This window comes from Adiantum capillus-veneris, chromosome 23 (genome assembly GCF_014529385.1).
Source record: "Adiantum capillus-veneris isolate H3 chromosome 23, ASM1452938v2, whole genome shotgun sequence".
In the NCBI taxonomy this organism is placed as follows: domain Eukaryota; kingdom Viridiplantae; phylum Streptophyta; class Polypodiopsida; order Polypodiales; family Pteridaceae; genus Adiantum; species Adiantum capillus-veneris.
Genome location: NC_140953.1, coordinates 87,949,966 through 87,976,588, shown reverse-complemented (window position 1 = coordinate 87,976,588; position 26,623 = coordinate 87,949,966). Strand labels below are relative to the sequence as shown.

Sequence of the window (26,623 nt, the reverse complement as noted above, 5' to 3'; positions counted from 1 at the left end):
CCGGCATTGTTGCATCATGTCACACTTGACTTCCCGTCCTCACATGGTGTTGCTCCATATGCGAGCTACCCCAACCTGTTCCACATAGACGCAAAAAATCTCTCCCCCCATTTTGAAGCATGACATCTCCCTCTCTCTCCTCCAGGTGGCACCCTTCCCCCCCTCTTTTCCCCTCAAAGGCATAGAGAATCCCTTGAGATTCTACTTAATGAGTCCAAAAAAAACATTTTTTTTTCAACAAAGCGGTGAAAGTTATATTAATAGAAGAATGGAGAAAAAATTACAACCATGGGGCAACTGCAGACCATGACCCGAGAGCATATCCATTCGAGGGAGACTCTCCCTTTATAAAACCGACTCATGTCTAAACATCTATTGTCGACCATACAACCCGACCTTATACATTCTTTCATCATCAGTCTTTCAGAGAATCGATCATTCCTTGAACCTTTTCAATGAAGCTACCAGCTTTGGAAATAACCTCAAAAGCCGCCCGTAACGATTTCAGATTGGCTACCATCATGTTCCTGATTTCATCTAGCTTTCTCTTATTAATGGGGAGTTCCATATCTTTAGCCTCCATTGCCATGTGAGCCTTTTCTGCGTCTTTAATTATCCAATTTCTCAGATAGTATAGGTTGGCTTCATTGACTTTTGTTTTGAACACCTGTAGATTGAATCCACAAACAACGTTTTCAGGCTAGGAGACTGGTAAGACACATTAAACACTTGACTGTTTCTCAATTTCCAAATAATCCATAAAAATTCAGCCCTAGTTTGGTTCTAGTAGCAGGACAGGATACCTATAGAGTCTCCTAGGAGCAGTTGTCTTCAAGAGAATGGTTTTCTAAGAACAAAATTTAAAGGAGACAAAATAATAGTAGATTGTGGACAACTTAAAAACAAATGAAAAATAGACTCCACTTCTGCATTGCATCTGAGACATATCCCCGTAGATACTCCTACATTGAGGCTTTTCTCTCTAGTCCACAGGGCTTTGTGAAGAATTAGCAAGAGGAGGACCGATTTCTTGGGTTGAATTGACGTGCCCCACACCTTCTTAAATTTGAACATCCATTGCTTCCTGTCCAAGTTGACGTTTCATCATCTGTTCAATGTGTTGTGTAGTAAAGGAATGATATCTCCGAGGTTCAATTGCGGGTGTTGGAGTTTGAATCCTCCTTTCCATCCAAAGGCACTAAGCGGGACACTTTCTTTAAGTGAAAGCTTCCATAGCTCTAAACTAGGGAAGCCCTCAATTCTGCATAAGATAAGCAAGAGTTCCCATGGTTGAAGGGGAAACTGGAGAAGAAGTTCCTCAGCTGATTTCCAACTGTGTAATTGACCATTCCAAAGAACTCCCCAAGTGGTGATTCCTTTGTTGTGACATCTAAGCGCCGTCCTTATCTGATGATTGGCGATTGGGGTTGGAGGGGAGACAGGCCACCAAACGGAGTCAAATTGATGGATAGCATTAGTCATGTTGTTAGACCAGAAAACTGACAGATCAATCCTTGTCTTATTCCACGCACCCCAAAGCAATGCAAGCAGGTTTGACCCTTTAGCCTTGAAGGAAACTGGCCCAAAGAAAATAGTGATCCAGCTCAGTTTCTACCAAGGTTTCCAACTGGCCAGAGAAAAGCTATTTATTTTCTTGAACAAGAGGAGAGCCCATTCTTGGCTGGTATCCTCAAGTGCTTGCATAATGAGAAAGTGATTAATCACCATAACTCTCCCAACTAGAGAACCTTGGAAGCCCTTCCATCTGTCCAAGTTGATCCTGAACCTTTCTAACACCTAGTCCCATCTTTAAGGGAAACCTTGAACCCGAAACGGATACCTAATAGCCTAAAGACTTCACCCTCCTTGATGGGAGTGCAACCCTGACTAAGCATCCAACCCTGCAGAGGGGTCTACGTGGATCTGACGCCTATCTTGTTGTGATTTATTCTCATAGATCGAGCAGAATAGTTACATTGCATCTCAGAATTCTTGTAGAGAGTTACCTTCATTGCTCAACAAGGCATTAGTGTCATCATCAAACTGGGAAATACATTGCTGGTTGTTACTGTATGTTAGAGGAATGCCTTTGATACTTCCCTCCACCATCCTCCCTTTGACCAGGCAGTTGCGACCATCTGCACTAATAGGAAACAAAAGAGGGTACAAGGGGAAACTCTGTCTAATGGACCTATTGAGCTCAAAGTATTCCAACAACGCTCCATTAAGAGAGACTCTAGCTCAGGCATTCCCAAACAAAGTGGTTACAAATCGGATCAGCCCCTTGCCAAAGCCCATCTTTTCTAGACTAAGTAGAATAAAGAACCATTCGAGGTGGTCATAAGATTTTTCAAAATCAATTTGTATGAACACATAATCCATTCCTAAGTACTCAGCATGTTTGATTCCTTCCCAAAGAGCTATGACCGCCTCGATGATCCTCCTTCCTTTTATAAATCCTTTCTGTTCTGTACAAATCCATTTCATTAGAATGGGGGTGATTCGAAGAGCAACCACTTTGGCAAAGATCTTGTAGCATGTGTTGAGCATAGTGAGAGGTCTCCAATTAGACAAGTTATCCTTGGCACCTTTCTTGTGCAGAAGTTTAATGATCCCCATGTTGATAGAAGGGAGTTCCTAGAACCGGACTGCTTCCTCTCAGACATTCTAAAGACAGGGGATAGGGTTTCTTTAAATACTTGAAAGAATTCAGCAGCCAGGCCATCTATACCAGGAGATTCGTTGGGAGCCAATGACTCAATTGCAACCTTAATTTTAGAAATACAAAAAGGGAGATCTGTCTGGAATCTGGCTTCTTCAAGGACCACTTTATGTTTGTATTTCCAAATTTCATCTCTAGCTTGTACAACTTGAGGGGAGATCGACTCCTTGGGACTGAACAATTTTTCAAAGTGGGTCCGAGTGAACTCGAGACTTTCAGTTTCATTCTGAATAGAGGCATCTGAAGCTACAAACAGCGGGAAGGATTTACGTGCTTGATTTTTTCTAAGGATCTTTAACACTCTGCTTAGAAGGCTTGTCAATTTTTCCTTCCCACCACTCTTTGAAGAAGATAGAGGCATGCTTAGTGGCTTTGTCTTCTTAATTTTTAAGTTTAGATTGCAGTTCCATTATAGAGGCTTGAGATAGCTCACACTGCGGTCCTGTTTCAAGGAGGAGGAGGGAGTTGTAGATTCGATTCCGACGTATCAGTGAGATTTCCTTGTGAAATTTTGACAAACAGCTCTGAGTTTCTATGATGGCTGAAGACCAGTCTACAACATGAATCGCTGCTTTGGCAAAGTGCTCTTTCCAGATTCTTTCCATGGCTCTAAGATGGTTTGCCTCTTCCCATTCAAGGGGGTCTGGTGGAACAACAATAGGCATCCCTACTGGGTGCCTCGCTCAGAATCCTGGCGTTTGGGTGGGGGAACATTGGGTAGCAATCCCTATCGCTGCCTCGTTCCCAACCACACTAGTATCGATTTATGCTGCATGTTCTTCAGCTCAAGGAACCAAGATGTGGTAAGATCTCTCTCTCTTGAACGGGGACATCATCTCAGTCGGTGACTTCAATATGGTCGAGGACTCGCATGACAGGTTTCTAGGCAAAGAAATAGTCATCAATGGAAGTGAGAAGACGTCCTAGGACAGAATGAAGGACAACCTAGAGCTGTGGGGAAACATGAGTTTTCCAATGGTAGAACTACTCTAGAGGGAGGTTGGCAAGGAAAGCCAGACTGGACTGCTACTACTTATCTCTCCCGCTGGCTACTTCCTTCAACAAAATCAAATGCAAGATCAACTTCAACTCATGTATGTCAGACCATTACCCAATGACCACATTCATAGATCAGAAGGCAAGCAAGCTTAGGAACCAATGGTTCCACACTGATCCTTCCCTCTTTCACATATCTATTATTTATTTTATTAACGTTTTGCCCAGCGATTGGCTTCAAAAATAATAAATGGAGCATTCATAGTACAAAGAATTCTTAAAGAGAAGAAAACGTTAAAGGGGAAGGTAAACAACAAGAAGACTAATGCGTATATAGGATGATATTAGACCACCTCTTTATATATAGACAACACAAAGTCTTCTGCCTTTTCACTTTCAATAGTAGGCTTTGCATTTGCTGAACTTACCCTTCACTTATGCATCGGAGATGTTTTGAAAGATTTTTCTTTTTCCAAAATTATGGAGACCTATTATGAGGCACGTCACATATGACCAGCAATGACCTTGGAGACGATGGGATGGGGGAAATGGGAGCAACACCCTGTACACAATACACTGTCTCTCTATAGCCCAAGGTAATAGTCCGCACCCATACCCACACAGAATCACACAAACATGCACACTTTCTTCCGACCTTCACAATACCGACCGACTTAGAGCAATCATGGTTGTACACACTCACCCATGAACAACTTCAGCACAATAGACCCATCAACAAACCGACACCCGTATCCCACACACTGATGCATGTACTCACCAAATCGGTAAACGCACTCACCCAGGGAGGCGACACACGCCTCGACCACATATACAAGCTGCCTACACAGTATCTCTACCTCCCTCTCTGCTCACAAACACACAATCCCGGAGCCACCACTACCACGGGCATACTGCAAAGAACACGAGGTAGACAATATTGACAGAAAACTCTACAAAAAAAAACAATCAACTAGGTATCACATCAACCCAATCAAATACAATGATGGCGAATTCGATAGTTGCTCCACTCCTACTGGCGATCTCCTACTAACAGCACCATTGGACCACACCCAATGTTGCGTAGGAGTGACACCCTCTTGTTGTAACCAGTCACGGTGTAGCATGAAGAAATGTTGCACAAACAATGTGCCATGCACCTTTTCATCCCGTATGGAGAAGTGGATTGTTTTGACTACCTTTCCTGCCTTGCGGTGGTACATTATGTGTACAAAAATGGTTACCTGACTAGAGTGCCAATGCATTGACTGAATCTCATTTTTCTCCTAAGGCATAATTCTCGGCAAAATCAATAGCTGAGACAACAACATCATCCAAAAATCGAAGTAAAAAATCCTTGAATTGTTGCCCTTGCCATCGAGCTACATAGTTATTGTTGGGTTCAATCCCTTGTCGGTATAGCCGTGGGAAACACCTCTTAAAGGCATGCAGATACACTTGTAGTTTGCATGGACAGATAGATCTATAAATGTATAAGGAAGTTTAAAGTATAATATAGTGTTGTGTTTTTTACTGTGTCGTACTGCTCTCTCTCTCTCTCCATCTCGTTCCATCTCTCTCTCTCTCTCTCTCGCCATGGCCTGCCCAAGGTGGCACCCACCATAGATGCCGCTACACCCAACACTGGTATCACAATTGGTGCTCGCAAGGCAAGGCAAGATTGATAAATTCGTAGGCAAAATTTTTAGACAGGTCAAGAGCGGCATCGCCTCTCAAAACGCTGTTGTTTTGTGACGTTGAGGAGGCCTAGGCGTAGCAGGTGGCAGTTGAAGTCCCTGCATCTTATTTGCATCTCAAAAGGACACGCTCTGGCGGTTGTTCCTAGGTGGGTAGCAGACAGCAGTATCTCAAGAGGCAGGTGCTCCTAGGCACCGACACCTTCTCAAAACGTAGCCCATCTTGTGGCATAGACAAGCATCTGAAAACTCTTTTCAAAACGTTGTTGGTGGGAGCTTTTCAAAATGCTGTTGCAGAACACTTGGTTGAGCTTGGAAACTAGATGGGGAAGGTCCTCCTCCTTGCAAGCATCTCAAAAAGGTGCAGTTGCCAAGGTGTGACAGTAGCAGCTTGCATGCACATAGTGCTTTTCAAGACGCTACGTTAGGATTTTACTGGCACTATTGAAGAGTGTAGAGGTTGATTCCTCTTTGATAAGGATATCAAAACGCTACAAGTCAACTATAAACACTAAAGTAAAGACAATGCAATGACCCTCATTACCAGTTTCTTGAAGGCTTCAATATGGCATTGAAATTCAGCAAGATCAAAGCTCATCAAGAAAGAAAGTCGATGATGACTCTTTTGACAGTTCGCTTTAAGCACTCAGTACATCAAAAAATGCTACACATGAAGATCTGCTTCGAGATTGCAGTACAAGATTTCACAAACTATTTTTTCAGTTTAGTGTCATAGATTTGTCACCTATTGCCATGAAGTCAAAATTTTGTATAGGGTTATAGACACTGCCACAAACAAAAGTGGTAAGACCTCCCTTTTATGTTTGGTTATGAGTTCTGGTTTGTATCACACTGATAGTTGTTTGAGGGAAGTGTACACACACACCTATGTTATTGTCAAGGGGGGGAAGGGAGGGGTGGGGGGAGTGTGCAAGCGAGAGCGTGTGAGTGTGTGTGCAGCGATGGAGAAGAGAGGAGACCTTGTGTTTGCGGGGGCTAAAACTCACTCTCTACATGTGAGCCCCCTTATTCTATTATGTACATAATAAATAAGTATAGTGGGAGGGCACCTGGCCTAACCGGCCACATGGGGCTTTACCCCAACAACCTCCCACGTAAAGGCCAATGTGGTCGTGAGAGAGAAAATAAACAGTACAAAACCTGTACAAGGCCATCACAAGCATGACCTCAGTCAATGCCCACTGGCTCACTGAATCTGTGTGCATCCAGCTCTAATTGTTGAGGAAGTATAGAGCGATCAACACCATACTCCTCACCAAAGCCGCACACATCCTGCAGATATCTCACCATATGCTGCAAAGTACCCCTATGCTCAAGGCCAATGTCAATCACTGCATGACTAACTATTCCCACTGCAAATGCATCTATTGCAAATGCAATCTCGGGTCTCGAGATGAGTATCTCGTACATGAGACTCTCAAATGCATAAGTTTTCTAAGAGAAGTATCAGCAAATATGGCGATCAATGTAACAAAACAAGTGACCAAAACCGCTCAAATGATGCCATAACACCCGCTCTAATCCAAGAGCACTATGTGGTAATCGATGAAACTATCATCAACAATCTCCCTCCTGAAGAGATTACCACATGTATGTCAAATGACATAATCCGGTGAGCAAACACTCTCACAATGTGATGCCAAAACACTATGGCAAAGCAACCACCGAGTGCCAAATGCAATCAAAACACGATTGCAAACCATGCGCATAAACAAATAAACTCGCAAGAAAAATCTGGCAAAGTTTCGGCAGTATGTGGCTATCTAACCATAATAACCATACATGCCATAAACATGCTCAAAACCATGAGCAAATCATGCACAAAATCCGCACTCAAGCTTACATGAGCTGCCCCAATGTCTCAACTCCTGAAACTTGGAAAACAATCCTGTAATCCGAAACACAAAGTGCATCAACCGCACTCTACAAGAGAAGCATATACTAGCATAAACTTGGATGCAAACCAACCAAAATATGACACAAATTGATGCTCAAAACAGCTGAAAATCAGCCCACATATGCCATTGCAAGGCGAAGAATACCATCTGCCGAAAAGCGCACATCATGTGCATCCACATGGCAATATAAACGAGCATCAAGCATGTACCAAATGTGTATCAAAGAGCATCCAAATTAGCTGAAAATTCAGCTCACAATCATGCTATAAATGCTTGCAAATCTCTCTACAAATCCGTGCACCACACTTTCCAAAATCTGCTCAATCGCATAAGTCAATGCACATAACCTGTGATGAAACCACTCTCGAACCTGAGGGTCCACAAGAATGCATACATCCACGAAGTGTTCTCAATGTGTGCGCATAAATGTGTTGAAAATATCAACCCACACTCTCTTCACTGAGAGCAAAACATCAATGCGCAAAACAAGAGAATGAAAAAAGCTCAATCCGAGCTCTCTGAATGTAGCAAATCACCACAATATGCATACATAATCTTCAACTTTTCGAATACCCTACATCCTATCAGCTCATATCTTCCAAACCGCTCACAATTTGCAAAAACTTCTTTCTGCAAAGTTGTAGACCACGGGAGAATGGTTGGGCTACTAGAGAATGGACCTGAAATGTGTTGTTTATACAGGTCAAAACAGATCTGTAAAAATCTGCACCTGTGTATCCTAGACGTGCAAGCAATCTGAGTGACGTATATCAAAATTGGTGAAGATTTTGAGAAAACTTTCTTCTGCAAAGTTGAAGAGGACAAAAACCTAGTCAGCAACAAGGGGAATCAGCTTGAATGAAAACATTTTGGTAGGCCAAAACAGATATGCAAAAACATGCTGCAGTTTTTGCTGCTTCTCCACTTGCCTTCCCGCCGCTGAGCTCCAATGGTGCTCCCAATACCTGAGCTGTGATACCAGTTGAAGTGCATGAGCGAGAGTGTGTGTGAGTGTGTGTGCAAAGATGGACAAGAGAGGAGAAGAGGAGAGCTTGTGTTTGTAGGGGCTAAAACTCACTCTCTACATGTGAGCCCCCTTCTTCTATTATGTACATAATGAATAAGTATAATGGGTGGGCACCTGGCCTAACCGGCCACATGGGGCTTTACCCCAACAGGGGCGACTTCTACTCATAGTTTTAGGTGATTGAACTCTGCCATGGTCTATCTCGAGTCCATTGTCAGTGATTTGGGCTTGGTGGGGGGAGGGGGGGAGGGAGGGGGTTGTTGGGCTCACGCCCTTGTCGGTATACCCGTGGGAAACTCCTCTTAAAGGCATGCAGATACACTTGTAGTTTGCATGGCAAGATAGATCTATATATGTATAAGGAAGTTTAAATTCTAATATAGCGTTGTGCTTTTTATTGTGTCATCTCTCTCTCTCTCTCTCTCTCTCTCTCTCTCTCTCTCTCTCTCTCTCTCTCTCTCTCTCTCTCTCTCTCTCTCCCCCCACACACACACACAATCTTGTTCAATATCCATTGCACCTTCTCTCTCGCCATGGCCTGCCCAAGGTGGCACCCACCATAGTTGTCGTTGCACCCAACATTTATGAGTGATGAAGAGCTTCAACTTGGTCTTCAAGAGTTGCAAAAAATCATAACACAACATTTCTTTATACAAAATATCTTTTCTTTTTTTACTGTTTCCATGCTGGTCTTTTGCTTCTACATATGAAAATACTTTCATAGTAATACTCTTGCATGTATTTGTTGTCTCCAAGCAATATAATTGTAACCTCTTGACTCCACATATCTTACAATCTCCCATCATGAATTCTCTTCTTTGGCAAACTGTATCTGCTAGCTTTGGCCAGAGAACCGACTCCCACATTTTTGTGACACTTTTGAATGTGTGATGTGAAGCCATGCAACCCTTGGTAATGTTCTTGCCTATGGCACAAATACTGCATGGACAGTCCCAACCTCAATCATGCAATCACAAGAGTGCATGTGGTTCAGTGAATCCTTTAAAAGGGACATCTGCACATTGTATTTGCAACAACACGTGTATTTATCCTTCAGTCGTCTACAAAAGAATGGTTTCAACATCTCAAACATTCTCACGCCAATCTTGCAATCTAGATGTTTTTCTTTGAATCTGTGAAAAAGTTCAACCTACAATCTGCAAATTTGAATAGTATGTTTACTAGGATAAATGTGCAAAGGAATACCTAGGACATTTGGCATGTTCATGAAAACAAATTGGAGTGTTAAATAGCCACGTAAATAGCACATTCAACATCCTAACATGCATGTAACAGGGTGTGTTGACTACCATATATAGTGTTTTCATTAGCATAATAAGTTTGCTAACTAGCATACTGAGTGTGCCAACAAGCACATGTAAATAGCGTAGCATGCGTGATAACTATTATAAAAGGTATGCTAACTAGCATGGACAATGTTCTGATAAGAATACACATGATGCTAACTAGCATACTAGTTGTGCTAACAAGGATAATCAGTATGTTGTTTAACATGTCATGCATGATAAACTACATAGAATGTGTGCTAAGTAGAATAGAAAGTATGCTAACTAGCATGGACTAGGTTGTGACCAGCACACCCTGAATGCTAACAAGAATAATAGGTGTGCTCATTAGCATACCAGTTATGCAGTTGAACATACCCAGCATTGTCGCATCAGGTCACACTTGACTTCCCGTCCTCACATGGTGCGGCTCCATATGCGAGCTACCCCAACCTGTTCCACACAGATGCAAAAAATCTCTCCCCCCATTCTGAAGCATGACATCTCCCTCTCTCTCCTCCAAGTGGCACCCTTCCCCCCCTCATTTCCCCTTGAAGGCATAGAGAATCCCTTGAGATTCTACTTAATGAGTCCAAAAAAACGTTTTTATTTCAACAAAGCGGTGAAAGTTATATTAAGAGAAGAATGGAGACAAAATTACAACCATGGGGAACCTACAGACCATGACCCGAGAGCATATCCATTCCAAGGAGACTCTCCCTTTACAAAACCAATTCATTACTTTAGTTAGACTTTGACTAGATACAAAACATCTATTGTCGACCATGCAACCCGACCTTATACATTCTTTCATCATCAGTTTTTTAGAGAATGGATCATTCCTTGAACCTATTCAATGAAGCTACCAACTTTGGAAATAACCTCAAAAGCCGCCCGGAAGGATTCCAGATTGGTTGCCATCATGTTCCTGATTTGAGATAGCTTTCTCTTATTGATGGGGAGTTCCATATCTTCAGCCTCCATTGCCATGTGAGCTTTTTCCAGCATCTTTAATTATCCAGTTCCTCAGATAGTATAGGTTGTCTTCATTGACTTTTTTTTTGAACACATGTAGATTGAAATCCACAAATAGTGCTTTCAAGCTATGCGCCTGGTAAGCCACATTAAACACATGACTGTTTTTCAATTTCCAAATAATCCATAAAAAGTCGGCCCTAGTTTGGTTCCAGTAGCACGATAGGATACCTATAGAGTCGCCTAGGAGCAGTTGTCTCCAAGAGAATGGTTTTTTAACAACAAAATTTAAAGGGGCAAAATAATAGCAGATTGTGGACAACTTAAAAACAAATGAAAAATAGACTCCACTTATGCATTGCATCTGAGACATATCCCCGTAGATACTCCTACGTTGAGGCTTTTCTCTCCAGTCCATAGGGATTTGTGAAGAATTAGCCAGAGGAGGACAGATTTCTTGGGTTGAATTGACGTGTCCCACAGCTTCTTAAATTTGAACATCCACTGCTTCCTGTCCAAGTTGACGTTGTCAGGAGTTTTTTTGAGCAAGGGATTGCGCATATGTACATACACATGCATGGTGCATCAATAAAGGATTACCCAATTTCCATAGCCAGGTGGTTACGTGGGGCCCACGTGTGTACAGGTAGGACAGGGTGTACATAGTGCAGCGATTTTCACTATTATCAATACCAGTGTGTTTTTTCTACAATAATGAGGAGTTGGTAGCGCGTAAAACTTCTCGAGGAAGCTATCCGCGGGCCGACGACATGAGGTAAGCATGTGCGTCAGATGGCATCGAGTGGCGTCAGGAGGTCGAACGGGGTCAATACTTGCACGCGGAGAAGTATGGACACGACGTGGGCGTTTTCTTGTGATACTTAGGCAGAAAGGTCATCATGAGGACCACTTTTTGGGGCCACTTCACGTGGTTGCGGGATGCATTATTTGAAAAAACTGAGTGCCAGGTGTGTGGATGATGAAAAAAGGTGACAACTATGCACTGCGAGGTCAGTTTTTGGCATGTTCGGGGTCCGTTTGAGGTCATCTAAAAGGCCACGGGTGCCCAACTAATAAAGCTAAGTGTGGGAACTGAAAAAACAGAGAGAAGACCAGAAAAAACGTGGAGAGAAGAGGAGGAACAGCCGCAAGTGTGTTTTTGCTCATTTTGGAGCCTATTTTGGCCGTAAACTGCTCATCCGATGTCGGATTTGAGCATTTTGACATTGTAGAATGGGGTTTTGGGCCGTTCTGGATGCGATGGCGCTGTCCATTTTTCCAAATTCCTCATTGTTTTTCTGATGTTTTTGCTGTGTAAGTTTCTCCTATGAATGAAGCTTCTTCTCCAATTTGTGATTGTATCTGGCATATTTTACCCATATTGTGTGAGCTGTTTGACCCAAGCTCAATTGTATCTAAACATAAGAAATTCTCCTCTTTTGAGCTAAGTTTTTTGGGTGTGTGTGTGTGTGTGTGTGTCTGTGTGGAGTGGGCAAGTGGATAGTCTCTCTCCTCTCACTCTAGTGGTGTGTTCCCTGTCTCGACCAGGTGTGTTGTGTAAGCCGAGTGGTGCCCCATAGTGTGTGTGTGTATCTTCCCAAGAGTGTGTGTCGGGTCGTTATAGAGGCGCTATGTGTGTTTTCATCCCGCTCACAACGTTCTATGGTCTATTCAATGTGTTGTGCAGTGAGGGACTGATATCCTCGAGGTTCAAATTCGGGTGTTGGAGTTTGAGTCCTCCTTACCATCCAAAGGCACTGAGTGGGTAGTAAGGGGAGGTGTAACGAGAGGCAGGTAGGAGCTAGTGTCGTGTGGTTGCCTCCTTAGCATGCTACATATACAATGCACGCTTTTGGTTTTTTATAATAAAATTGGAGTCCCTCCAAATAGAAGTATGTTCCCCACGACACTGGAAACACGATATGAAAAATGGGGAATGAAGCATAATGCTTGTCGAATATTTTGGTTGGAGAGATAATGGCATAAACACCTCATAGCAGTGCACTTGACGAGTAAGGGGAGGTGTAAGGGGAGGCAGGTAGGAGCTAGTGGTGATGGCAACGGGTGGCAAGGCAAGTTGGTTCAGAAGGACGGGAGGAGGCGGACACCTTGGAGAGTGCATGCTACACATGTCTTATTTTTTGTTATCATGATGTTGCTGAAGGGAGCTATTGCAAAGGATTGACCAAGTGGTTTAACTCTTCTCTCCTTCGCCAGGACAAGGGTTCCGTTTCCATAATGCACATAAAAATTAAATAATGAAACAATGAGAGAATTCAATTATGTAGTCCAAGAACCAGTCATGATTCTCAAAAACGGGGAAGGTCTTCCTTGAGTCATGATCCTCTCTACAATGATCAAGTTAGTTTAGTGTCTGTCATTGAAGATTTAAATGATTTTGATAATCATGTTGATGAGAGTGACAATACAAACATTTGGTTGGGTTCTACAATTGAAGATCCAAAGACAGCTAGGCAAGAAGCTACTTTGGAGCTTGTGCCTTGTCACATAGCACCCGAGGTGACTCCATGTGTGGATGAGGGAGATGATAGCCACCTACACGTGGATAGAGGTGAGGACATCCTAAAGACCACAATGGTCTTCAACTACTTTGAGTGCCTGGCTACATATATGGCTTGGGGTTACTTATCTATACTTTTGTGACTTGGGGATTTTGTTAGGGCCTCAACATGTAAGGAGGTTTGAGATTTTGAAGCCTCCTGTGCTTTGTGGAAATTTTATATGTACAACCCTTATGTGTTAAGGTGTTGGGTGGTTGAATCTAGAATGACATGATATTTTCCTTGCGCTCGCATCAATTTTTTAAGGGGGCTGCTCATATTTGCTTGGAAATTGGCTTTGCTTGGATTTGTTTGCTCGTTGATTGGAAGCCCCTGGTCCGGTGGGTGGATACCACTTGGCAAAATTACTTCCTTCGAGGGATGAACAAAATTCAAGTACTCATCAAATCTCCTATGATGTTTAAGGTAGCGGTCTAGGCACTTCTGAATCTCATCTTTTTCTTTCTCAGTTGTCTGGCATTGGCAATATTCCACTTTTGTATCTTTTTCAATGCAATGGAAACATTCATATCCTGAAAGGCAATTAATTGTAGTTTCTCTTTCCGTGCAACACAAGAAAGGTATTGAATAAAGATATCATAAAGAACAAGAAAAAACCAATGAACTGTTGCAAAGAGACACACAGTTATGCCAACAAAATTTTCTTCATTGTAAATACTCAAAGAGATACATGCCATAAAATGTACATCTTGCTAGCACTACAAAAATTGGGCACAACACAAACCAGGTTCAACATACACTACAAGAGGTACTTCACATTAGCGACGTTCATAGTGCGATGCTCAAAAGTTAAAATCCACGGCCACTACAAGAGGTTATGTGTACTTGTGACGCTTTTGGCAAAGAAAATACATTGGGTTTTTATACTCCCCGGTTTCACTAAGACCGTCGCTATCAGCGTCGCTACGGGAACGTCACTATAATTGTCGCTATATGTGTTGCTATATAGCGACGGTTGTAGTCCTTTTGTAGCGACGCTTATAGCGACGTTGCAGAACCTTATATAGAGACGCTTATAGCGGCGCCCTAGAGATTTTTTTTTTTTGGGTGAAATTCCCTGCCACCCATCAACCATATTGAATGTTTCTAGAATAAAGTATCCCTAAATGAATCCAAGATAAGCACAGATTCACCTTTGAAAGAAAGTGCAAGGTATAGATCGAAAGTAGTCACCCATAAGACAATATAACCATTAAGTCCATCATACATAGTATTGTTTGTAGAATAAAGATACAAAACTGACAAAAGTAATTGGACAAAAGTAAATTGACAAAAGTAAATCAATGAAAATTATACACGTCATAGGCAAAATCACTTGATTGTTAAGCTTTGCAAATGTAACAGTTACAACACAATTGTCATTATTGAGAAAATACATGGTCTTCCAATAGTTATAAAAAGACGTATACACGTTATCTCATTATACATGCTATGACAAAAGAACACTAATGCTATCTGGCTACGACTAGACTAACGTCATCTAATCAGACGTCTCATTGCGTCCAAGCGGCGTATCTGTCGGATTCCGCAGAAAAAAACAATAAGACTTTCTGTAAGTATAAACATATAATTACAAAACAATCTATTTTCTTAGCTTATCATTAAAATACAAAAAATATAAAAGAGTAAAGTGAAATACTAACCATGCCGCTGCGAGAACTCACAATGTCCATCAGGGCATTTAAGCCCTTTCTGCCCGCGTACTCGTGCTCGTATGGTGTGGGGTCACATCCTGTCATCAACCACTGTTCAAAACATACAAATATTCCATTATGTTAGAATGTAAAAGTACAAATAGACGTAACTACCAAACCTAAAGAGCAATGCAAAAACACTTACAAAATCAGCCTCAAATGATGCCCACCCGCTGCTCCCCAAGTGGTGCGAGCTCCCTGCCTCTACTTGCGCTTTGGCTACCTCTTTTTGTTGCTTCCACTTGTCAGGATTCTGGCGTACTGCTCGCTTCTCATTCTTCCAATCTTCTTTGGCCAATCAATCAAGTCTGTTCTACCCATTCTTTGTAGCTATTTGTACTTCAGAACGGTTCTGCTTGCAGTATTTGCGCATTCGAACCTTCATCAGATCTTCATTGAAGCGCTCATCCCGACCTGACACAGGAAACTCGTCATGCAGTAGGCTAATGACTGTGTCTTTTAATTCATTTGGAACCTCACTCCAGGTGTTTAGTATGTAGTGTCAAAACACCTGAGAGCAAAGACCGTGCATGCGCAAGATCACCTTCTTGCCTTCGTCATCCAAGATGATGCCGCCACTGATGTCGATCGAGTACGGCCAGCCCTCTCGCCTTTGATGCGTGAACCTGGGTGTCTCAACAGTGGTCTCTAGCGGCATCTCAATGGGGGTACGGACGTCAAGTGTCTCCATTGGAGTCTGGGCCCTGAAGCGAGGACTGTCGACTTGGGTGACTCCCGGAGGAGTAGCTAGTGGTGTGTAGCCAGGAACGGCCGATAGACGCGCAAAATGGGGGTGGGCAAATAAGGGAAAGGTAAGGAGCCTCTTCAAACACGAGGTGTCGAGGTATCAGTAGCGGCATCCCCACAGCAACCGCCGTCGCCACCACTAGAGCGTCAGTGCCTAGACGAGTATGAAGATCGTCTCGTCAACACCGAAGCTTCAGAGCGTGCTGAATGTTCCAAAACAGAGGGAGACGCTGAAGGAGTCGAATGATGTGATGGTGCTCTAGAGAAATGATGCTCCTCGTACCACCTCCTCTGTTGGGATGACAAAGAAGAAATAAACTCATCATCGTCCATACTTGCATTAAACACAATGCATATAGACAAGAATGGATAAAAAGCCACGTGAATACAATATATATTATAAAACGGATCAAGATTGTTCAAATACAATGTTTATGTCTTTAAGAGGTATCTCTCTCATCCTCGCATAGCGTAGCATAACTCCCTATGTCTATATAGAGCTCTCCGTTTTGGCAGATGTCCTCCGTTTAATTTTGTAGATCCTCTGCATGCATCCCATAGAGAGTAGTAGCTTGATGCTCGTCTTGCACCACCTGAGCGGCTTCTGACTGAGCATATTCTCTGATATCCTCCATTGATGCCGCTATGATTGGCACATGGTAGTCCTCATACGGCATGCAATCCAAGGAGCTACCTGTATGACGTACCACCAACTTGATGCACACTTTGTAGGATGAAATATCACCTGCTAGAGCCACATAACCTACATGAGAGCTTCTAAAATTGGATGTTTAATATTTACAGACTTACTTGTTCACAATGCTCGGGTAGTACAAAATGTCTCTTAGGTCGGTCCATTTTTTAGTTGAATCTACCTCAAGGAAACTAGACTCTCATCTCCGCACAGTAGCATTGTGACCCTCCATGTTTATCGTGAACCATTGCACGTCGAATAAGTTGATAAAAAATCCTCTATAATCGATCCTCAAATTCTCTTGTAGCGTGCCGAAGTAAGTGAGTTCCGCCACCACCGGATCTGCATCACAGGACCGTTGTCGACGACTAGACTGTTCAAATTTTGCCACGATTTCACAATCTTGTGTAAAACGCTTTTGTTTGATCCGTTCCACCCTAAAATGTTGAACTTTACATGCACCATGCTGTTGTGTACGACTTATACTACAACCAACAAAAATTATGAGTAGCAGTTCAAACATCTAGAAAGTTGCTAGTCGTACATTGCAAGCTTACCTTGGTCGCGCAACCCCGAGAGTACTCCTACTCCTCCTCAGTCACTTCTTCACCTCACTGTTGTGCACTTTTCAATTGGTTGTGCAACCATTTTAAGCTCATGAATGTTGGTAGGCTCTCCAGACCCGCCAGATAATGCATCGGTGGTTGTCTTTCTTATCTCCACTCGATTCGTGCCCTTTGTCGCTCTTGCTGTGCATCCTTGTATTGTGAAATCTACTTTTGCATCACTGGATTGTGAAGCATGAAAAATTGATTGATTTCAGCCTCTAGATCTTCCGTCATCTTCTTCTCAACACCGAGATTTCACATGACAATCCCAAATATGTGCTCATCATCTATGGTTTTCCATAGCGTGTCTCGGGCTTTATCAAATCTGTCTAGCCACTTTCCAATGTAAACTAGGGACTCTGATACCAGCCAACCTTCTGCCATGCTACCCATTAAGAAATTTTGGAGGTCATTTGGAGGGCCTTCTAAGAAAATGTATTTTTTGCACTCTCTCTCTAGAAAATATGGCGAATAATAGAGGCAGGTCTATCATGGTAAAAGTTCAAAAAGTGTACTTTAAGTAGATTCTTCACCCTTCTGAACATTCATCCATAATGATTGAGGGATAATCTTTTTTTGAGTTGCATTGAATGAACCTCGTCAACATGGAGGGAATGAGGCTAACATGGAGGGACGAAGCCGCAGTCGCCTATTCACTTTTCATTAAACCTGCACCTTTGGCTAATGGCACACTCCTCAAATGGCACAAATGTTACGTAGAAACAAGCCAAATATCACCTTCACATTGATTTGGACAATGAATACCAACCATTGATTAAGCGGAGTAAAGACACATATACCTCCCACATCCATAGACACGCTTAGAGCTCAGGGAGCTAAACACATAGATATCTGGACGAGAGGCTCTCTCTATCCTAAGAATCCAATGACTAATCCGTCTCCAGCATTTTTCAATCCTACAAGCTTATTGACCTTTGCTGGTGATGGAGAAAACAGCCTTCTGGGTTATTATAAATCTCTTACAAGGCAAGCTGAAACTTATAAGGGCGTTCTCCAAGCTCAACAATGTGAGATTGTTCGTCTTTCACATTTGCATTCTACAGATCAGGTTACTATTTTGCAACACAAAACATAGGTAGAGAGGAACTGAAAGGAAAGGTACGAACTTATCAAATGAAGGACACCATCTTGGGTGGTCGTATCCGAAAGAAGAAATTGCGCAATCTAGAAACATTGCAGGTTGCATCCGAAGGTCTCAAGAAAAGAATCCGAGCATTAAGGTGATGCTTCTTGGTTGACTAAATAGTCTTAGTTAAGTAAATTTTTTGTTTTTCTACTTATGCATTGTTTTCATGTGCCTAAATAGTGTTAGTTAAGTAAATTTTTTGTTATTTACTTATGCATTGTCTTCATGTAGAGATTCAATCTATCCTAACAAGGAAAACATTGACCCCAAAGCCAATATAGGAAAGAGATTGAAGCCACTTATAAGTAGAAGCCTTGCAGCAGATATAGTACATGACATGAAGTTTAAGGTCCTGCAACGAAATGTAGTGGACCGCTTTATTTCAAAGAACTTAGTGCCTGCAAAAGAGATACAAGGCACACTTGATTCACTTGGTGTCAGCAAAAGAGGATATTTGGCTATACAGAAATCTATCTCACCCATCTTTGTTAAAAAGGGAATAAAATCCAAACTTTTACCATCAGCCTCAAGTGTTTGGAAAGAGAGGCTTCAGCTTAACAACACACAGCGAGAATATCTTGGACAACCGTTTCATATTAAAGGAACTTACAGTGGCCATGGAGCAAACATGGCATATATTGAGTTCAATAATATTTTTATGGACCTACAAATGTTGCAGAAGAGAATGATGGAGTTTTACAACATCACATTTGAAGATTCATGAGGGGTATTACATTTTATGTTGAAACTGGATGAGTGTGAGCTTGTTAAAGACAAGAAGCTAGAGCGTGTTACGATTACTTTAATGAATAGAGCCCTCTCAAAGTGTCCCACTGATGATCCTTTGTATTTTAGTGTTCAATCAGAATCTAACATATGGTTGCTTGGTGCTTTTGAGGTAAGCGGGATTCTCAGCTGAGCTCAAATGTTCACATCTACTTAAGTCTCATTTATTTTGTGCTGCAGGTAAAGAAAGAAGATCATGAGATTCTATATTGGGTGTTCCATCAAACTAATGTTCCGGAGGTGATTGATCTCGACAGACTAACCAGGGAGAGGTACTACGTCTAGATGGAAGGGGAGACTTTCAAGTTCAGTGGCATCTTGCAGGTGACCTCAAAACATTAAAGTGCATGTATAATTGTGGAATGGGTGCAATGGCAAAGTCGTCGTGTTTGTTCTGCATGGAGCTTGCAAAGGTCATGGACCCAAAGTGGTGGAGAAAAGCTCGAACACGTCACATTGAGGACCCTGCTTTTTGATCGGTTTTGAAAATACCACTTGTGAATGTCCACATCTGTACAATGCATGCCCTTTGTAGAATTATGGAGAAATTGGTCTACTTCAATATATCGGGTTTGCATGGAAAATCAAGAACTCAGCAGAGCGACAGCTCGGGGGGTTCACTATGTGTAAAACTACCATATCACGTGCGTTCAAGACATGTTTGTAAAACACCTTATCTGTGAATTTTTTTAAGAATAAAATGTATCCTTTTCTTTTAAAATCTGTAAGTTTTTTTCAAATTTGAAAAAATAATGCCCTTTTGTATATATTCTCCTATAAGTTTTAAGAACTTTAAATACCCTTCTATTGAACTCACGTGATGGATTACATTTTTATTAGGTGACCTCCCCGGGAGTGACAGGTAGCCCTGCAGTGCTTAGAATAGGTACTATCGGATATGGGGCTTCATGGTGGCAACGTGAAAATTCAGCGGGATGAAGAGATCAACTGCTGAGAAGGATGTCCCATGCAAACCATCCATCGGTGGGGTGAAGGCACGAAGGTTTTTATCTAAACCCCAAGGAATATGAGATCCGAAGCTAACAAAACATGGAAAAAAATATAACACATCTTATGTTAGCAAGGTAGAGTATCAGAGCTGGAAAAAGCTACATATTGCAGTCAAAGATCAAGAACCAACTACTTGTAACGCGAAGGCTGAGGTTTGGCGATCAATAGACATGCTATTTTTGATGTGCGACAAAGATGACTGGTCACAAGGTGATATGAACAAGTTCAAGGAGAATCTCAACCTTCTCAAGAAATCATTCAAGACAGCATGGACAGACACCCTGATTACTCACTACATGGTATCATTGTGTATTTGATTCTCTTTTATGTGTAACTATGTGAGTGTAAAACATTCTAAGTAATCTGTTTTCATATCCAACACATCATTTTCAATCATTTACCATATTCTATGCAAAGGTATGAGAACCCGGACATATGGAATATCCAAGGGATGGAAAAGCCTCATTACATGGCCAGAGATGCGTATTTCAGGCACACATGACATTGCGGCTCTCGAATCAAATCTAACAGTTTGAGAGAACTATTTGAATGGTTCTATCATAGAATCATTCATCGAATGCAGGCAAAAGAAGTATTGTCCTCTTCAGCAAAAGCACAAGCCATTAGACATTCACAACAAAATAAAATTAAAAGATCAATGGCATACAACAACTCCGGTGCTCGTGAAGGTCAACAAAGGTGGAGAGAGACAATGGTGTATGTGAACCACAAGTGGAGAAAGATACTCTGAGTGGATGACATTGTACAAAATTTCTATATTTCTGTAATACATGATCTTATACACTTGCTACTTAAAGTGTATCAAGATTTTGAAGGTTCAATTTTGTTTTTTGGCACATCACCCTTGTAATGAATCATGAGATGTTTGCCATACTCTAAAAGTTCATCCGGGTTTTGTCTGCCAAGAGCTAGTGCCATTGCTGTGTAAGTGTAGTAATACGATTCCCGACCACCTGTATAGCCCGGGAAATAACCAAAAAAATCTCTGGCAAACACTTTGTCCCCACAAGAATGACTTTATCTGCACTTTTGGGCAGCACGGGTCCACCCAAGAAGCGTGATAGTGTCTTTAATGTGTAAGTTGCTATTGTACCCTCTTGTGACATTCCATTGTGAAAAAATATTATCGGCGACTCGCAAAGCTTTGAAAGGTACTGTGCTAGGGCCGCATCCCTTCCACGATACTCTCGAATCTGCCATCAAAGGAAGTCATCCTTGTCAGCAATCCAAGATTGCACATATCATGTCTGAGTAAGTCACACACACACACACACACACACACACACACACACACACACACACACACACACACACACACACACACACACACAGAGCTACCATGAAGCTCTCATCCTGCAAAAAGAGGTTTTCCTGCCATAGGTCCACAGATGTAGTTGACTCCTGACCTGAATGGTTAACCCAATCCTCCACTTCTTTGTGACTTTTTGATGGTCTTAGGCTTTGTCTTATTGCTTGGAAGGTGTCTTCATCCGGTAGTGTCTCCTTGTATTTTCAGCTTTCTCAAAGCAACTTCAGAGGCATTCCATTGGAAAGTTGGATGTTTCCATTGCCTCATCATCGCTACTATCCTTCGAAAAAATCCACTCCTCTCCTCTTGGATTCTGGAAATGATAGCCAGGGAGAAGTCCTCCCTTAAATAAAAGATGCTTTGCACATCATGTAAAAAGATATAGGTCCTGTCTCTAATCCTGAACTCAGGCACAACAGACAACATCATCTGAGCATGCTTCTCAGTGAAGTTACTGACATCCAAGGGTAGTTTGATTTCTGTTGTTTTCACAGAGAGCATCTTAATTCTTTGAACTTCAATTGCCTCAACCTCAAGGTCAAATGTCTCCTCGCATTCTTCGTCTGGTGTTGCGTCTTGCTCCTCTATCACCTCAATAGGATTCTGCATGAGGAATCCAAACACGCTATTCAGGTAAATCATAAAGCCAAAGGATTCCTGAATAAGTTTGCACTCTTTTTGGTGCAAAGGGAAAGTTGAATGTCGGCAAGCAAGTGGTAATTCCCTATACTTCTTCAGTCCCTGTCCTTCTCCACCACAATCATTTAAATGAACCACAGTCATACTGAGTAGAACAACCCTCCCTACCTGCACCATAAGTTCAAATTGATCTCTGTAGGCTGCAAGAATTCACTGTGCTGAGCTAAAAGGTCTTCAATATCAAATTTTTGGTTAAACATAGAATGAACTAGATCATATTTGTCCCCATATCATATTTGTCCCCAGCACCACACGATGCTGCAAAATCAAACAGCCTCTCATCAGTTACAGTTGGGTCTTCCAGAGAAGGCACATCCTCTTTGGCTTTACCTTTACTTGCACAAGGACTTCTTGCTGGGAGAGGTGCATCATCTGAGAACTCTATATTCCTCTTTCTTGTATTTTTCTTGACAAGTACTAGAGAGGGTGAGGGACCCTTGTAGGGTGAGGGATACTCTTGGCCAGCTGACCTCTCTGACTCATCTTTAAAAATTGACTCTTCTTGATCAAAGTCTTGACAAAAGTCAACAGCTCTTTTGGCAAAAACGCTAAGCAACTGAGCCTGTAAAGGTTGGAATCCTGGCAGGAGCTCTGGGTCCGATTTTAGTCTCTTCTGCCTACTGGACCTTAATCCTATTCATCAGGAAACAATTTCAAGTCTTTGTTCTCTCTCTCTCTCTCTCTCTCTCTCTCTCTCTCTCCAAAGCACACCAAAAAACACACAGAGAGACTCTCTCTCTCTCTCTCTCTCTCTCTCTCTCTAAAGCACACCAAAACACACACACACACACACACACTCTCTCTCTCTCTCTCTCTCTCTCTCTCTCTCTCTCTCTCTCTCTCTCTCTCTCTCTCTCTCTCCCCCTTTCTCTCTCTCACTCTTTCTCTCTGCCTCTCCACAGTACTAAAGGCGCGCGTAGAGACTTTCAAAGAATACTTGGTTGTCTTTGCGCGCCTTTAGTACACACACACACACACACACACACACACACACACACACACACACACACACACACACACACACACACACACACACACACACACAGACAGATAGAGAGAGAGAGAGAGAGAGAGAGAGAGAGAGAGAGAGAGAGTGAGTGAAAGAGATGACCTTTTGTTGGGGGATTTTGCAGAAACTCCATGGGAGCCGTCTGCTCCATTGCGCTCTCTCTCTCTCTTTCTCTGTCCATCTCTCTGTGTGTGTGTGTGTGTGTCTCTCTCTCTCTCTATGTGTGTGTGTGTGTGTTTCTTTCTCTCTCTCTCTTTCTCTGTCACAGGTAATTTCATATCTCTCTCTCTTACACACACACAGATACACACACAACACACACACACAGACACACTCACTCACACACGGAACCTCTCTCCCTATATCTCTCTATACTAAAGGCGCGTGGAGACAGCCAACTACTCTTTGGATGTCTCTACGCGCGCCTTTAGTACTGTGGAGAGGCAAGGAGAATGAGTGAGTGAGAGAGAGAGAGTGTATGTGTGTGTGTGTGTGTGTTTTGGTCTGCTTTGGAGACACACACACACACACACACACACACACACACACACACAGAGAGAGAGAGAGAGAGAGAGAGAGAGTCTGTGTGTGTGTGTGTGTGTTATAGACAGAGCCAGAAATAGGTGGAGACAGGGGGGGAAGAAGAGAGAGAGAGAGAGTCTTCTCTCTCTTTTCTCTTTCCTTTTCATTAACGGCACGCGGAGGTGTATTTTATGGTCAAAAAATTCTTTCATGCGCGCTGTTAGTAATGAACACCTATTTAGGAAAATAGGGAAAAATTCACACATTTGGGACGATTCTTTGTGTCTCATGGACTTGAGGTAAGGTTTTATTGTACTAGGTTGTTGCACATATGAAAACTGAGATACAATGTTTAGTGGATGCTTATGAGTCTGCAAGATCCAATATGGTCCGTTTTCAACAACCATACTATACACTAGAGTGTTTTTTCACATGTTAGTTTACAAATACACACACACACACACACACACACACTCACGTGCACGTGCACACACACACACACACATGATCATGCACCGAAAATTTTCTTCCCACACATGCTTCATTTGATAAAACAATTAAAATGTAAGTTGCAAGAAAAACTTGGGTGACTAATGTGAAAAAAAACACCATTCATATTGAATAAGATTTCTTGAAGATTACAAAGGTGGGATGCCATTATCAATGTTGATAATGACCATAGCTATGGGTGGACTAATTGGACCCATTGCTAGAAGATTACAAAGTTGAAAGGAAAATGCTAAGCGATCATTCCTCTTCATTTGTATTGACATTTGATGGTGCCTCATGTTCATCAAGTTTCAACTGACTCTCTTTGGCCTTGAGGATTATTGCCTTTGGAATCTTGATTCTTTCAGGAATTCGTCCACCCTTGGGCTTCCATGCCCAAATGATGCAGCTAGTGTCTTCCCAACATTGAGGATCATTGATGTTCTCTCTCCAATACTTGTTCCAACAATCCTTGTAAACCTCCACATCACTTGCATTCTTCTTCTTTGAAATTGGTGCCTAGTATTGTATCTTCACTTGAAGATAGGTTGCTGAGTCATTGTTCTGATCAATATCTGTTGCTGCCACTCCTAACCAAATTGGGTAATTTTCATCACAAGGTTGCACAAGTACAAAGTCTCCCTTTGCCACATCAAGAGTTGGGTTGAACTCCTCAGCAGGTTTGTTGCGCATTGGACCCCAATAATGGCCCTCTATTATGTCAAGTGCTTCATCTAGACCATCTTCCAATGTAACTTCAAGAGGATGATCTTGTTCAAGCATACTCCTTGGCCAAAAGTCATCAAATAAAGTGTTTTCACTTTGTGCAGGGTTTTGCATAGCTTGCATGAGATTCTCCCAGTACATAAGAACTGGGTTAATCCACCTAGCATACTCACTTTCATCTCCTTTCTCTTGCAAGTGATCTTTCCACCAACTAACATACTTCTTTATTCCTTCCATAACTTTCTCACCATCTTTAACATACTCAAAGGGTGGTAATACTTTTGGAACACCTTCAGGAAGCTTGGCTCCTCCTTGGTCATTTCTCTTCCATAACTCTATACCATTTTCGGGTAACCAATCCACATTTTTAGGGTGCACTTTGTATTGCATCAAAGGTATTCCATCACTCATATAGAACCTAAATTGCAATGGATTTGAATGACCCACTAAGCTATCTGCTCCATCATGTAAGAACCCCTTTACAAATCCTTTAAAGTCTGCCACCTTTTGTAGGAGAAAAGGTGTTGGATGCATGCTAACACACTCACTGAAGATCTTCATCAAATGTGGCAATGTAAAAATGGCTTGTTTTCTAAGCTTCTAAGAAAAGCAACTGAACAATGCATCAATGTCTTCATGAGTGTGACCAACCATAAGAAATCCAAGTTGTACAGTGTCAAAGACTCCTCGTGCAACCAACAATGATAGGTATGCAAACACATATCGATTCTTATTTTCTGATCCACAATTGTCAAGTTGCAACAACAATGTTCTTGGCAACCTCTTGAACCCAAATACATTGCCATCCTCCTGTACATGTGCATTAGTACCAAAGATTGATTGCATCCTTGGACAATCATTTCCTTGTCTAGAAGCAAAATTCTCAGTGTCCACATTCTCATTTGTGATTAGATCAGTCTCTGCCTCTTCATTCTGAGCACTCTGTTCCTTGCAGTACTGGTTTTTCTCCTTAAGCACTTTCATATGGTGATAGAGAGAAGCTGTAGACAAAACACAATAAAAAAGATTTGTTCGTGGTTCTACACTTGAGTTTTCTAAGCTCAAGTCACCAAACATATGCTTATCTCTTCTTTCTAAGTTTCTTAGACATTTTGAGAGAGATGCAATTGTGAAGTTGGGATCACTCGGCCATAATCCCAATGCAAAGTGACCATAAGATGTTTGTCCATGTCCATGAGTGAGCATTCCTATCAAGGATACTGGAAGCCTCTCAACTCCATTGAGATATTTTGGAGCTGGTTTAATTTGTGGTATAGCAGTCTTACTCTGGTCCATCTTGTCATGTATAATGCACAAGAACTTGGTTGGATTCATTTCTGAAGAGCTCCTCCAAGCATAGTACAGATTTCTACAGCTCATTTGTTGCAACATGTGTGATCTCCTTTGTGCCATGTATCTAGCACGCTCCACCTGATTTTTGGTAGACTCTAGCTTGACCTTTATGGATGTGCAAATGTCACATTTAGAGAATGTGCTTGATTTTGATAAAGTGACTGTCTTGAAGACTGTGTTCCACAACCTTGAGAATGTTGGCTGTGACAACGTTTTGTATTCCATTGTGACAAGTGTGTCGTTTACTTCCCGCAAAATTTCCACTTGTTTGTACATTGTTGGTAGAACACGTTGAGTTTCCCGAGTGCCATGCATGGTTGTCCTTGACTTATGTGGCATTTGATCTGCATTATTATCTATGAAGCCTTGTATGAGTGCTTTTGCCATCTCAACATGTGTCAAGCTCTTCCTTATTATTATTCCAGTGTTTCCATGATTGCCATTGCATGCTCCATCCAAGAATTTTTTACGGAGCCTGTAAAATGTTGACTTTCCTATTCCATGCATTACATACTATGCTTTACTACATACCTTCTTTCCATCAAAAGTAAATTCAAAGAATTCCTCTTCTTGATCTTTTCTATGAGCCATGCTCATACAATCCAAT

General features: G+C 41.9%; 2 pseudogenes; both read right to left on the bottom strand.

The window, feature by feature from the left end:
- Positions 1 to 415: 415 nt before the first annotated feature.
- Positions 416 to 2,619, bottom strand: LOC147428124 (uncharacterized; annotated as a pseudogene).
- A 7,841-nt stretch (positions 2,620 to 10,460) lies between these two features.
- Positions 10,461 to 11,120, bottom strand: LOC147428123 (uncharacterized; annotated as a pseudogene).
- Positions 11,121 to 26,623: the final 15,503 nt, after the last annotated feature.